We start from the raw sequence: 16,742 nt of genomic DNA, 5'->3' as shown, positions 1-16,742 counted from the left end.
TAATTTTAATTTTATTAACATGTGAATAATTTTAAAGAGAAAATAAAATCTCTCCAATCTACAAATAAGGAAAGAGATCTAATCTCTTTCTTTAATCTTTTGTAAATCTTTTACAAGAGAGATATTTTAATTTTAATTCTCTTTAAATTATATCTACCACATAATAAAAATTAAAATTAAATTTCTTTTTAATTTATTTTGGCCGGCCCTACTAGCTTGGGTTCAAGCTAGGGCCGGCCACCCAATTTTATACCTAGGCCGGCCCTAGCTTGATCCCAAGCTAGCTTGGCCGGCCCCTATTGGGTGGGTATAGGTGGGTATAAAACTCTATAAATAAGAGGCTACGATAGGGACCGAGAGGAGGAATTGGTTTTGGTCTCCCGATAAAATTAAGCATCCCGTGTTCGCCCCGAACACACAACTTAATTTTATCAATGATAATTCATTCCACTAGAGAACTATCATTGAACTACCGCACCAATCCCAAATTACATTTTTGGGCTCCTTCTTATTATGAGTGTGTTAGTCTCCCTGTGTTTAAGATATCGAATGTCCACTAATTAAGTGAGTTACTGACAACTCATTTAATTAATGTCTAAGTCCAAGAGTAGTACCACTCAACCTTATCGTCATGTCGGACTAAGTCCACCTGCAGGGTTTAACATGACAATCCTTATGAGCTCCTCTTGGGGACATTATCAACCTAGTATCTCTAGGACACAGTTTCCTTCTATAATCAACAACACACACTATAAGTGATATCATTTCCCAATTTATCGGACTTATTGATTCATCGAACTAAATCTCACCCATTGATAAATTAAAGAAATAAATATCAAATATATGTGCTTGTTATTATATTAGGATTAAGAGCACACACTTCCATAATAACCGAGGTCTTTGTTCCTTTATAAAGTCAGTATAAAAGAAACGACCTCAAATGGTCCTACTCAATACACTCTGAGTGTACTAGTGTAATTATATAGTCAAGATAAACTAATACCTAATTACACTACGACCTTCTAATAGTTTGTTCCTTTCCATTCTGGTCGTGAGCTACTGTTTATAATTTATAAGGTACTGATAACATCATCTTCTGTATGTGACACCACATACTATGTTATATACAATATAAATTAAATGAACAACTACAAACAAATGTAGATAATTAGACCAAATGTGATTCTTTATTCATAATGAATGTTTACAAAGCTTAGGCTTTCAGTATACACTCAACAATCTCCCACTTATACTAATGACTGTTGCCATATCTTCTACCATACATCCGATTCCCATTCCCTCCACATGCCGATCGAAAGCTTTGGAAGGGCCTTAGTGAAAGGATCCGCCAGGTTATCCGATGCAATCTTGGCGATGACAACTTCTCCTCGCTCACGATATCTCTTATCGGTGGTACTTGCTCTATATGTTTACTTGCCTTATGGGCTCGTGGTTCCTTCGAGTTTGCAATAGACTATTTATCACAATAAATTGTGATGATTTTGGGCAAACCAGAATCACATCTAAGTCCATTAGAAAGTTCCTGAGCCATACTGCTTCTTTAGCTGCCTCAGGCTGCTACATACTTCGCTTCCATGGTTGAGTCCGAAACGCATTGCTAACACTCCTCCATGAAATGGCTCCACCTCCTAAAGTAAACACATAGCCCGATGTAGACTTATCCCTATCCGATTGGAAATCAAAATCTGTAACCCACAGGGAGCGGATCGTCTGCTTGTAAACTAGCATATAATCTCTAGTCCTTCGTGTACTTTAATATATGCTTACCGCAGTCCAATGTCCTTGTCGGTTACCCGATATCTCCTGACCATGCCCACGGTAAAAGATATCAGGTCTCGTACATAGCATTGCATACATTAGGCTTCCCACAAAGCATAAGGAACTGCTTTCATGTCCTCTATCTCTTTCGATGTCTTTGGAGACATCTCTTTAGATAGAGCTACTCCATGTCTAAAAGGTAAGAAACCTTTCTTGGAATCCTGCATGCTAAAACGAGCAAGGATTGTATCTATATATGAAGCTTGGGATAGACACAACATTCTTTTCTTACGATCCCTTATAACTTTGATCCCAAGAATGTGTGCACAATCTCCTAAGTCCTTCATATCAAATTGTTTGGACAACCATACCTTACGTCCGATAATACCTTGACATTGTTGCCAATTAACAAAATATCATCTACGATAGTACAAGAAATACCACCACGTTTCCGTTACACTTCTTATATACACAAGACTCATCCGGACTTTGAATAAATCCATATGACTGGATTACTTCATTAAACCAAGACCTTGAAGCTTGCTTCATCCATAAATGGACCGATTAAGCTTGCACACTAGATGCTCTTTGCCTTTTCAATGAACCCTTCGGTTGCTTCATATGGATGTTCTCTTCAAGACTTCCATTAAGGAAAGTCATCTTGACATCCATTTGCCAAATCTCATAATCCATATGAGCAAGAATGGATAAGAGTATCCGGATAGACTTAAGCATGGCTACCGGTGAAAAGGTTTCCTCATAATCGATTCCCTCTTTCGAGTGTACCCTTTCGCAACAAGCCTAGCTTTGAAGGTTTCTACCTTCCGTCTGTCCCTCTTTTCCTTTTGTAGATCCACTTGCATCCAACGGCTTTTACACCATCGGTGGTTCTACAAGCTCCACCTTATTAGAATACATAGACTCTATTTCGAATTCATTGCCTTTTGCCAAGATCGCATCTATATCTTGGAGTGCTTCATTATATGACTGGGATCAGGTTCATGTTTACCCGGATCAAGTCCAAGACTCTCCCAAAACATGAATCTTCGGTCGCCTCACAACCCTCCCACTACGACGAGGTACTTGTTTGTGGTTGTGCATCATGTGTGACACGTGTTGCCTCTTGTGGTACTTCATCTTGTCTTTGGTACACTGAAGTAGACATGTCCTCTAAGTTCTTCTAAAACAACTTTACTACGGGCTTGTGATCCATTATATAGTCTTCTTCTAAAACGGGCATTGGTGCTAACAATGACCTTCGGTCTTAGGACTATAAAATAAACCACCTTTCGTTCCTTTAGGATATCCTACAAATACGCAAACACACGAGATTCTAACTTATCAAGATCTGGTTTCAGACATGTGCTGGACTACCCCAAATCCGAATATGTCTTAGACCGGGTTTTCGCCCATTCCACAATTCTATGGGAGTAGAAGAAACTGATTTAGAAGGTACTAAGTTCAAAACGTATCTTCTGTTTCCAGAGCATATCCCCAAACGAATTTGGTAATTCTGAATAACTCATCATCGATCTAACCATCTCCATAAGAGTCCTATTCCTTCGCTCTGCTACACCATTCTGGGGTGTTCCAGGTGCATACAATTGGGATTGAATCCCTCCGATAAGTAATTCCTAAACTCTCCTAAGAGGTATTCGCCACCACGATCGATCGTAGTGTCTTGATACTTTTACCTAATCGTTTCTCCACATCCGCCTTGTATTCTTTGAACTTGTCAAAGCATTCGGACTTCGCGCATTAGGTAAATGTATCCATATCTTGAATAATCGTCCATGAAAGAGACAAAATATTCAAAACCTCCTCTTGCCCGGACAGACATAGGCACACAAATCGAGTGAACCAACTCTAACACTTCTTTGGCTCTATACCCTTGGCCTTAGGCCTCTTGATCATTTTACCTTCTAAGCAAGATTCACAAGTTGGAAAATTTTCCAACTCTAATGAACTCAAAAGTCCATCGGCTATAAGCCTCTGAATCCTACTTAAATTAATATGACCAAGTCTTAGATGCCAAAGATATGCTTGGTTCATTTCTGAAGGTTCTTTTCTCTTATTAGAATTAGAAGATGAGTTATAAATTTCCATGTTTTGCTTTGTGGAAGAAATTGGATTTAAAATATACAAATTGCCAACTAATGCACCAGAACAGATAATCACTTTATTTCTTTTAATAACTACATCGTTACTGAAAGAAACTGAATATCCATCTAAAAACAGTTTAGAAACTGAAATTAAATTCTTTCTAAAACTGAGTACATAAAGACAATTTCTTAAAACCAAATTTTTATTTCTACTAAAAGATAAGTAGACGTCTCCCACTGCAACAGCTGCCACCTTAGTAGCATTGCCCATGTAGACGGTAATCTCCCCTTCAGATAGTCGTCGGGTTTCCTGGAACCCCTGCAAGGAATTGCAGACATGATCAGTGGCTCCCGTATCTACACACCAGGTGTTGGTAGATAACACCGCTAAACATATTTCAACAACTAGAGCATAAGATATACCTTTGTTTTGGTTCTTACGAGGACAGTCCGCCTTCCAATGCCCTGACTGTTTGCAGATGAAGCACTTGCCCTTCGGCTTCTTCACTCCAGCTTTAAATCCTGTACTCTGAGATTTATTCACTTTCTTTGCTGAACCAGCTTGTTTCTTCTTCTTCTTTCCTCTCGGTTTAGAAGTAGAACCATTTTCAGCATAGTAAATTTGAGAATTTTGACGAAATAATCCTTCTGCCGCTTGAAGTTCTGTCAGTAGTTCCCCTAATGAATAAATCCTCTTATTCATATTATAGTTCAGGCGGAACTGCTCAAAACTTCTAGGTAGCGTTTGGAGGATCATATCGATCTGGGTTTCCCCATCAATTTCTCCTCCAAGGATCTGTATCTCGTTCAGATAAGCCATCATCTTTAGGATATGATCCCTTACAGGAGTACCCTCTTGCATGGTGGCTGTCATTATCTTTCTCATGGCTTCTTGCCTAGAAGCCCTATCCTGATGACCAAAGAGTTCCTTGAGATTGTTCATAATATCATAAGTTGTTGGTAAATCTTGATGCTGATGTTGCAATACATTTGACATTGAAGCCAAAATGTAACACCGCGCCATCTCATCTGCCTTTACCCATCTCTTATGATATTCAATCTCCTCTTGGGTAGATTCACCAATGGGTGCATCAGGACAAGGTTCAGTCAGTACAAATTTATAGCTTTCAGCAGTCAGAACAATATCCAGGTTTCTTTTCCAATCTATGTAATTTGGTCCAGTAAGTCTATTTTGTTGAAGTATGATGGACAGTGGGTTGAAAGTCATCCTAAGAATCACAAATAACTTTTGGTCAGAACTCTAAATTTAGAATAATATTGATTCCTCAAACAATACTATTTTAAATTAACCAACACCTCATAACACCGTGAATTTTGTATGCCACGTTAGTGTGGACGTATACAATTTCAACATTTGTAAAGGAGGGTTTTAACCCATTAATTTTATTATCTTGTCAACCTAACTTTTGACAAATAAAATTAATAGTTGGTATTATTTGGTCTCACAAATAATAGCACTCCGTTGGGGAGGATACTATTAGATGTGTCTAAGTGTTCACCATTACTTGACACTAAGTCCATTAATAAGATTATGCCCCTTCCGTTGGGGAAGATCACACGCTCTTGATTAACTTCCTATAGTCATCCAGAAATGGAAGTTTGTTCTAGTGATCCGCAAACAAGCTCATCCGTTATGGAGGAAGGCACTCAGAGCCAACACGCAAGCTTGTTTGCATCACTTACAAACCAGTAATGGAGACCATGGGATTTACTTAAAAATCCCTCTCCCACTTAGTTATTTATAAATGAGGAATTTTAACTATGCTAGCCTACTAAACTTGTAAACTAACACGCACACACAGCACAATATAAAAGCAATAAATAGAAAATCTAATTTTCAACTATTATGACTTTTATCTTTAATTGTCCTCCGTGTGTTGTCATCCGAAGCTGCTGCCTTATTTGGCCACCGCCACCGGGTCTAACTGTCGCATCCATCTTGCTCCGAGTTCCGCTGCGCCTCTGGTCCTTAGAAGGTTCCACGCTTTTCAAGATTCGATCCGCGACATAAATAGAATTTTACATTTTTGATCCTATATTCCATAAAAGGAATGTACATGTATCTAGATCAAAAATAAAATCCTAATAAAACTAAATACAGCTCCTGCTGTATTTTAATACAATCATGCACACACATATAAATTTCCCTTGACATGTCCAAGGGTCCAATCACACACATAATTAACTAAAAGCCATAATAGTTGGATCCTGCATCCATAGAGTTAGCACATCCTACTATTAACCTGCCTAAATTATGTATGACATGTGCATAATTAAACTAAATACCAAATACACGAGGCAAAACCCTAGCTCGATACCAATTGTTGGTTGCTACTCGGAAAACCTATAGGTTCCACTGTCAAAAATTTTGTAAAGGTCTGAACCTTTCCTAGCTACCATGTGTTCTTTTAAATTAAATTTTTGATCGTCTGCTTAACACGTTTGATCCAAAACTTAATCTATTTGTTCTTTTAGGTTTTGACTTGGATCTCTCGCGGAACTTAACACGTTCGACCCAAGTCTCCTTAAGTTATTAATTCCATTAAATATTAATTTCCATAAAAGGTTCCCAGTACTGACGTGGCGAGGCACGTGGCCTTCTTGGATATGGGAGCAACCACCACCGACTAGACAAAACCTTTAATAGAAAGCTAATATTTAATTTCCTAAAATAACTTTAGGTTAACCAAAGAGAGCAATCAAATCACAAGGAAAAGAAAGAAACAAAAGAACACAACTTCGAAAAAACATATTCGAAATTCTAGAACGTAAGCCTCTTGTATTTGGTATTATTTCCATAAATAACTAGCATGATGCGGAAATAGAAATTACTAGTTATACCTTGTAGAAAAAACTTTTTGATCTTCTACCGTATTCCTCTTCTAACCTCAGACGTTGTGTGGGCAATGATCTTCCGAGACGAGAAACCACCAACCACCCTCTTCTCCTCCAAGCAAGGTTCGGCCACAAAGGAAGAATTTTACCAAAGAAGAAAATCAAAATACTAACCAAGCTCCAAGAGATGCTAGCTTTCTCTCCTTCTTCTTCTTCTTCTCCAAGTAGTATCCGGCCACCACAAGAACTCCAAGAAAGATGAAGTATTCAGCCACCACAAGAGGAAGAGAGGGAGAGGGTAATGGCCGGCCACGACACCAAGGAAAAAGGGAGAGAAAACAATAGAGGTTATTTCTCATGAAGGCACCCCTACCCCTTCTTTTATATTCCTTGGCCTAGGCAAATTAGGAAATTTATTTACAATAAAATTTCCTTAATTTCCTTGACATGATTTATTTGAGAAAAATAAAATAAAATTTCCCAAATAAACTCTAATGGCCGGCCACATCAAGAGGAAGCAAATTGGACAAGTTTCAATCAACAATTAAAACTTTCCTTATTTGTTTCCGGAAATTTTAAAAAATAAAATTTCTCTTTAAAAATCTCTTCATGGTTAATAAAAGGAAATATCTATAATTTTAATTTTATTAACATGTGAATAATTTTAAAGAGAAAATAAAATCTCTCCAATCTATAAATAAGGAAAGAGATCTAATCTCTTTCTTTAATCTTTTGTAAATCTTTTACAAGAGAGATATTTTAATTTTAATTCTCTTTAAATTATATCTACCACATAATAAAAAATTAAAATTAAATTTCTTTTTAATTTATTTTGGCCGGCCCTACTAGCTTGGGTTCAAGCTAGGGCCGGCCACCCAATTTTATACCTAGGCCGGCCCTAGCTTGATCCCAAGCTAGCTTGGCCGACCCCTATTGGGTGGGTATAGATGGGTATAGAACTCTATAAATAAGAGGCTACGATAGGGACCGAGAGGAGGAATTGGTTTTGGTCTCCTGATAAAATTAAGCATCCCGTGTTCGCCCCGAACACACAACTTAATTTTATCAATGATAATTCATTCCACTAGAGAACTATCATTGAACTACCGCACCAATCCCAAATTACATTTTTGGGCTCCTTCTTATTATGAGTGTGTTAGTCTCCCTGTGTTTAAGATATCGAATGTCCACTAATTAAGTGAGTTACTGACAACTCATTTAATTAATGTCTAAGTCCAAGAGTAGTACCACTCAACCTTATCGTCATGTCGGACTAAGTCCACCTGCAGGGTTTAACATGACAATCCTTATGAGCTCCTCTTGGGGACATTATCAACCTAGTATCTCTAGGACACAGTTTCCTTCTATAATCAACAACACACACTATAAGTGATATCATTTCCCAATTTATCGGGCTTATTGATTCATCGAACTAAATCTCACACATTGATAAATTAAAGAAATAAATATCAAATATATGTGCTTGTTATTATATTAGGATTAAGAGCGCACACTTCCATAATAACCGAGGTCTTTGTTCCTTTATAAAGTCAGTATAAAGAAACGACCTCAAATGGTCCTACTCAATACACTCTGAGTGTACTAGTGTAATTATATGGTCAAGATAAACTAATACCTAATTACACTACGACCTTCTAATGGTTTGTTCCTTTCCATTCTGGTCGTGAGCTACTGTTTATAATTTATAAGGTACTGATAACATCATCTTCTGTATGTGACACCACATACTATGTTATCTACAATATAAATTAAATGAACAACTACAAACAAATGTAGATAATTAGACCAAATGTGATTCTTTATTCATAATGAATGTTTACAAAGCTTAGGCTTTCAGTATACACTCCAACAGTGGAAGGGCAAATACTCTTATGATTTATCTCTTTTCAAAGAGTATAGATTATTCTGAAGAGGCCGCCAAGATGACGGGACGTTGGTGACGACTTCATTTGTCCTCAGGGCCATGGTGTCGCAATAGGACATCCAGGTTGTCTCCCAGACACTCGCAGTTCGAACCCCAGCTACGGCGTATTTGTAGGAATTTTTCCTCCAAATGGGGGCGTAATCAAAGGATGTTGGGCTTCTGGGCTGGCCACTGCGTGCGCTTCTCGATTTACCCTGGTGGTCGGTGGAAAACTTCCATGAGACCGGGCCGATCACCCCAGAGATAATCAATGAGGCTAATTGGGATTATCATTTTTTAAAAATAAATAATATAATTCACCATTTTTTCCCACATCGATTACATCATTAGTTAACAAATAAAACCCGCGCATGTGACACACCCTTGTCAATCACGTGCATCTCCGAATCGGTGCCCACCGTGGACTACATGACGCTGCATGTATTGACGTCGTCGTCATTGAACAAGTTGTTGGCGCGCTCGTCGCCGAGCAACGGCGCCAGGAGACGGCCATGCCTGTCTCCGTTGTACCCGTGCCGGCGATAGTTATAGCTGTCCCGAAAAGCCTCCTCGTCGCGAAAGTACTCCTCCGCGATCGTGAAGTGGAGGGGCCGGTTAGGGTTGGGCCAGAACTCCGCCTTCTTCCCGCTCCGCCGCACCTCCTTCAGCACCTTATTCCGGTCCACGTATCCGGTCACCGTCACCTTCTCCATCTCAACCTCCACCTCCACCGAGTCCACGCCTAAACACTAGTCCAGATTAATTAATTAATTAACTCTAGTCACCAATAATTAACTTCATCTAATCACCTCTAAGCTTACGGAGAGCACGTTTAACCACCCTCTCACAACCAGCACATCACATCCTCACTTTAAGCTCCACAGTCTGTACATATAAACTATTAATTAGAGCCCTAGAGTCAATCATATGATGATTGTTGTATGGGCTCGATGTATCATATTTCTATATATATATATATATATATATATATATATATATATATAGAGGCATTTCTTTATGGTTATTATACTTACTTGTATTGGTGTCAAATAACTAGGTATAATAATGTCCCTGAGTAGAAGGTTCATATCTATATCAATCGATTGGTTGAATCGATAGTGAGATAATATAGAGAACACTACTCTTAATCATTCCTAGTCAAGTATTAACATTCAGGGACAATGTTAATGCGACGAGATCACTAGCATGTAGGTCAACTCGATGACTTGATCTCACAAGTCATGGATATAGAGATATCAAGTTGACACATGAGTATGCATTGGAGAATATATACTGAATGACCCGCCATGAGAAAGTATCATGGATCGTTATATGAGTGTCATATACTTTCTCATGTGACTATTAGTATGACTATCAGTCCTTGGACCTGAAGTCACCATGGTTCCCTACATAAGGAGTTGCATACTTTGGTTTCGTCAAACGTCACCCGTAACTGGGTGGACTATAAAGACGATTACTGGGTATGTAACAAATTATGCGGAGGGATGTGAGTGATATAGATGGGATCTATCTCTCTATTTGACGGGAGTGACATCATTATTCTTGATAGAGTGAGACCACTAAGTGCATGGTCATGCCCAAATGAGTCAATATAAGATATTGAGCTCATTTGATTAAAGTGAGTCTACTTAGAGTTCAAGACATAGATTGATTAGAGGATGACACGGTCTATGCCTCATTTGATCAATCTAGATGTCTAGGATAGAAGGACATTATCATATATTGTGAAGGGTCACAATTAGTAGTTACAAGGTAATGTTAGATCTCAACATTCTTGTAACTTGGGTAGTAATGATGTGTTGCTAGATACCACTCATTACTTATGCTTCTAAATGGGTTTAGGAGCATTGCCAACGTTACAAGAACTTATAGGGTCACACACAAAGGGCAATTAGATGAAGAATGGGTTCATATGATGAACCAAGAAGATTATAGGTTCATGTGATGAACCAAATAGGATTAAGAGTAATCCAAGTTAAACTAATTGAGTTGGACTCAATTTGATTCATGTGTCCAATGAGTCTAATTTAGATTATGACTCATTAAATCAATTTAGTTTAATGAATAGAGATTCATTAAATCAAATTGGCTTGAATCAATGGTTAGATTTGATCAACCATGGGAGAATTTAAGTTAAGTTTGACTTGACTTGAGAGATAAGATGAAGAGTCAAGTTTGACTTGACCTTGACTTGACCAAATGCCATGTCATTGTGACTTGGCATAGGATCGGCCAATGATGATGTGCCACATTATCAAGGCAACTTCATGGTATGTCACCTCATGAGGGAAACCAAGAGTCTTGACTCTTGAGATTCCATGGAGGTTACAAACCTCATTGAAGTGGCCGGCCACTTTTAGTGATGGAATGAATTGATTTTTCATTCAAGGCATCATCTTCTTCCTTCCTCTCTTCTCTTGCTCTCCCTCTCTTCCTCCATTGTCGTGACCTTCTAAGGGTGCTAGCACACTCTTAGTTGTGTTTTTCTCCACTTATTGTTCGTATGGATACGCATAGAGGAGTGTACATTTGGCACTCTTGAGATCCGACAACCCTTCTGGATGAGCGGGATTTGCGAAGGGCTTCGCTTCAAAGGTATAAACCCCTTTCTTGTAGATCTAGGATTAGCAAACATGTACATGTAAAAAATTTTATATATCTTCACACGGATCCGTGGAAAGACTTCGGGATTTCCGCAACGCAAAAAGTGGTTATGTATTTTATGAGTATTTTTCTCGTAGAGGCGAAGCAACAAGTGTTTGGACACTTGTAGGCTTCGACTACCGAGAAAAACCTTCCGAATCGGTAAGGTCTCGCCCAAATCATTTTGGGACAGCGGCTCAAGGTGGTGTAAGTTCATAAATGGACACTCGTGTGACTCATTTCACGAGAAGGGGTGTTGCCCCTAACCCCGCAAGGGGCATTGTCTAGCAATCGCGCCCGAAAATCGCTAAACGAGAGCGTCGGGAAGTTGCGTCTCAAAAAATCATAAAATTAGTAGTAAAATTATAGAAATTTATGGAAATTACATAATTTAGAATTATGTATGATTTTTGTGATGGTCATGGCCTAAGAACCTAATTTGATTGAACAAGGGTGTTGTAATTCATAATATGACCTGCGTGCCATTTTTGGAATGTGCGTGTTGTATATATTATGCGACCTGCGTGTCGTACCTCCCTTATTTTTATATTCCTGTTGTAAATAGTTTTAGACTCGAATGTAACTCGAGTTTCATATTTGTAATGTACAAAAATTAGAGCGGTGGAAGGTCCACTCGAGAAGGAACGACGAGGAGGGTGCGAACAACACATGGTGGTCAAAGGGAGGAGCTTGGAGAAGCTGTTGACCCTAGGTTGACCATCCGATCTTCTCATTGGCTTGAGAAGATCATAGTAGGGTCATGACCTAATCAAAATTTAATTAATTGCTTGTGTATGTGATGCATGATAATGTAAAGTAATTAATTAGTGCCTTGATGCGTATAAGATACGAATCCACGTTTAGATTAGATCTAAATCAACTCAACTCGAAATGTCTACCAAGTTTTGATACCCATCACTACCTCGATCACATGTTGTTGTTGAATCTGTCAAAGCAGAGCAACGCATATTATCTTGGTAGGGTGCGGAGGGACAATCTTGGTCCCGCCTATCAAAGCTTGGGTGAGTACAAACTTAATTAGATTAAGTATAACTAGTTAACTCAATTGGATCGAGTATAACTATAGACATTTTTCTAATGGTTGGAAAATATGACAAAATCACATTTATATTAAATCTTGGGTGATTTAGCCAAAGCTAACTCAAGTTCTAATATAAATGAGGATCTTGATCCAATAAACAAGAGTTGCATAGAGATGTAATTGATAATTAGTTATCTACCGATCATACTAAGTCTTGGGCGATTTAGCCAAAGCTAACTCAAGGCGTAGTATGATGTGGATCTTGTCCCGCAAGAATTATAGCTAATCGGTTAGAATCTAGTAAGTGTGGTTTGACCACATCCATGACTTGATTCTACATAAATTCTATAATTCAGTGGGAGCATCATTTAATTAAAGGCTTAATTAAATGATTAGTAGAATATGATATTTATTTTTTGCATTTTTTTGTTGTAGATTCCATGTCGATAAACATGAACACCTTCTCTCTGCGTTCTGTCCTTGATAAGGACAAGCTCAATGGAGCTAATTTTCTGGACTGGTACAGGAATATGAGAATCGTTCTCACACAAGAACGAAAACTGTACGTCCTGGAGCAGCTCATTCCCGAGGCACCTCCTGCCACTGCCACGCGAGCTGACCGAGATGCTTATAAGAAGCATCAAGACGACGCATTAGATGTGTCATGCCTCATGCTCGCAACCATGAACTCTGAGCTTTAGAAGCAACATGAGTTAATGACTGCTTATGATATGGTTGAACATCTTCATCAACTATATCAAGGACAAGCAAGGCATGAGAGATTTGAGATCTCCAAGGTACTGTTTCAGTGCTAGATGCAAGATGGGACTCCCGTAGGCCCATATGTACTCAAGATGATTGGGTACATAGAAAACCTACAGAGGTTGGGATTCCCACTTGGCCAAGAGCTAGCCACTGACTTGATCTTGCAATCCTTGTCAGAGAGCTACAGTTAATTTGTCAAGAACTACAACATGAACGAAATTGATAAGCCACTACCTGAGCTGCTTAGCATGTTGAGAATTGCTGAGCTAAACCTTAAGAAGATAAAGCCCAACTCCATTTTGATGGTACAAAAGTATAAGGGAAAGGGTAAGCCTAAAGGCAAAGGAAAGTCCCAAACCAAGGGCAAAGGCAAGGCACTAAAACCCAAAGGAGGGGTTGCCAAGGATGCTACCTACTTCCACTGCGGTCAGACCGGGCACTGGAAGAGTTTACCTGGAAGATCTTAAGAAGAAGAGAAGTGAGACTTCTACTTCAGGTATATATGTTATAGAAGTTAATCTCTCTATTTCTTCATCATGGGTATTAGATACCGGATGTGCTTCTTACATTTGTACTAATGTGCAGGCGTTGAGAAATAGCAGAGCATTAACGAAGGGCGAGGTGGACCTACGAGTAGGCAATGGAGCACGGGTTGTTGCTGTTGCTGTAAGGACTTACTTTCTATCTCTGCCCTCTGGGCTTGTACTAGAATTAGATGAATATTGTTATGTGTCTGCTCTTACTAAGAACATAATTTCAGTTTCTTGTTTGGACAAGAAAGGCTTTTCGTTTATCATAAAGAATAAATGTCGTTCCGTTTATTTAAACGATATGTTCTATTGTAGTGCACCTCTGATGAACGGACTTTATATTCTAGACTTAGAGAACCTCATCTATAACATAAATACCAAAAGGTTCAAATAAAATGAAATGAACCAAACCTATCTTTGGTATTGTCGCTTAGGTCATATAAATGACAAGCGCTTATCCTAGCTTCATAAAGATGGTTTGTTGGACTCATTTGATTTTAAATCATATGAGACATGTGAGTCATGTCTACTGGGCAAGATGACCAAGACTCCCTTTAGTGGACACAACAAAAGAGCGATTGACTTGTTAGGACTTATACATAGTGATATATGTGGCCCTTTCAATGTCGCTGTCAGAGGTGGTTATAGGTACTTCATTACCTTTACTGATGACTTCAGTAGATATGGTTATGTGTATTTGATGACACATAAGTCTGAATCCTTTGAAAAGTTTAAAGCATTCAAGAATGAAGTACAGAACCAGCTTGACAAGAGTATTAAGATACTTCGATCAGATCGAGGTGGTGAATACCTTAGCCATGAGTTTCGTGACTATCTAGCTGAGTGTGAGATTCTATCTCAACTCACTCCTCCTGGAATACCACAGTAGAATGGTGTATCCGAAAGGAGGAATCGTACCCTATTAGATATGGTACGGTCTATGATGAGTCACACAGATCTCCCTATATCTCTTTGGGGCTATGCTCTAGACACAGCAGCATTCATACTTAACCGTATTCCATCCAAGGCTGTGATAAAGACACCATATAGGATATGGACTGGGAGAGATGTCCAGGTGTCTTTTATAAGGATTTGGGGTTGTGAGGCTTACATTCGACGTCAGGTCTCGGATAAATTGGGACCCAAATCTGATAAGTGTTATTTTATTGGATATCCCAAGGAAACGAAAGATATTACTTCTACATTCCTAGTCAACACAAAGTAGTTGTGGCTAAGACTGGGATTTTTCTAGAAAGGGACTTTGTTTCTAGAAAAACTAGTGGGAGTACGTTCAATCTTGAAGAAGTTCAAGATATAGACCATAGTAATGAAGCCTTGATGGAAGTTGAACTGGAACCACAAAGTGTTGTGGATGATGAGATTGTTCCACAAGGAGTTGAGGAACAACAACCAGTTCAAGTAGACCTACCTCTTCGCAGGTCTGATAGGGTACGTTGTCAACCTGAGAGATACTCATTTCTCTTATCTGACTATGATGACGCTATGCTCATTGAGAATGAGCCTACCTCCTATCAGGAAGCTGTGATGAGACCAGATTCTGAGAAATGGCTAGAGGTCATGAGATCCTAAATAGAATCCATGTACACCAACCAAGTATGGACTTTGGTTGATCCACCTGAAGGGGTAAAATCCATTGGGTGTAAGTGGGTCTTTAAGAGAAAGACTGACATGGATGGACTTATATATAAAGGTCGTTTGGTAGCTAAAGGTTTCAAACAAATTCATGGTATTGACTATGATGAAAATTTTTCTCTAGTAGCGATGTTTAAGTCCATTCGGATCATGTTTGCTATTGCAGCATACCACGATTATGAGATCTGGCAGATGGATGTCAAAACCGCGTTTCTGAATGGAAACTTGCTCGAGGACGTGTACATGACACAACCTGAGGGTTTTGTAGATCCACAGCATACTAACAGAATATGCAAGCTGCATAAGTCCATTTATGGACTAAAGCAAGCTTCTCTGAGCTGGAATCTTCGATTCAATGATGCAATCAAACAGTTTGGTTTCATCAAAATGAAGATGAACCCTGTGTCTACAAGAAGGTTGTTGAGAACACAGTTGTCTTCTTGTATTGTATGTGGATGACATACTACTTATTGGGAACGACATCCCTTTGCTGCAGTCTGTAAAGACTTGGCTAAGGAATTGTTTCTCAATGAAGGACTTAGCTGAAGCAGCCTGCATTCTAGGCATAAAGATCTATAGAGATAGATCTAAAAGATTGTTTTGCCTAAGTCAGAGTACATATGTTGACAAGGTATTATTATAGTTTGCCATGCAGAATTCCAAGAAAGGATTTCTGCCGATGTCACATGGTATGAATCTTTCGAAGACTCAAAGTCCCTCTTCTAGAGAGGAGAGAGACCGCATGGATACGATCCCTTATGTTTCAGCTATAGGATTTATCATGTACGTCATGCTATGTACTCGTCCTGATGTTTCGTATGCTTTGAGCATGACAAGCAGATACCAGTCAGATCCAGGTGAGCGTCACTGGATAGCGATCAAGAATATTCTTAAGTACTTAAGAAGGACTCAACAATATTTCTTGATATATGGAGGCGATGATGAGCTAGCTGTAAAGGGTTATAGTGATGTCAGCTTCCAAACTGACCAGGATGACTATAGATCGCAGTCTGGGTTCGTGTTTTGCTTGAATGGTGGTGCTATGAGCTGGAAAAGTTCAAAGCAGGACATAATTGCTGATTCTACAACAGAGACCGAGTATATTGCTGCATCAGAAGCAGCAAAGGAGGCAGTTTGGATCCGCAAGCTCATTACTGAGCTTGGGGTGGTTCCTAGCATAGCAGATCCTATAGAGCTTTATTGTGACAACAATGGAGCAGTTGCGCAGGCTAAGGAACCTCGCTCACACCAGCGGACCAAACACATACTACGACGCTTCCATCTCATTCGAGAGATCATCGATAGAGGATATGTGAAGATTTGCAGAGTACCTATAGAGGCTAACATAGCTGATCCCTTGACCAAGGCTTTGGCACAGAGAAAGCATGATGGTCACACTAGGTCATTGGGTCTTAGAGCCTACACTG

General features: G+C 39.1%; 1 pseudogene; it reads right to left on the bottom strand.

Moving 5' to 3' along the window:
• Positions 1-9,086: 9,086 nt before the first annotated feature.
• LOC121987538 lies at positions 9,087-9,552 on the bottom strand (annotated as a pseudogene).
• Positions 9,553-16,742: the final 7,190 nt, after the last annotated feature.

Source organism: Zingiber officinale, chromosome 5B (assembly GCF_018446385.1).
Source record: "Zingiber officinale cultivar Zhangliang chromosome 5B, Zo_v1.1, whole genome shotgun sequence".
NCBI classification, from domain to species: Eukaryota; Viridiplantae; Streptophyta; class Magnoliopsida; order Zingiberales; family Zingiberaceae; genus Zingiber; species Zingiber officinale.
Note: the sequence above shows the minus strand (reverse complement) of the source record. Positions and strands in the feature narration are given on the sequence as shown.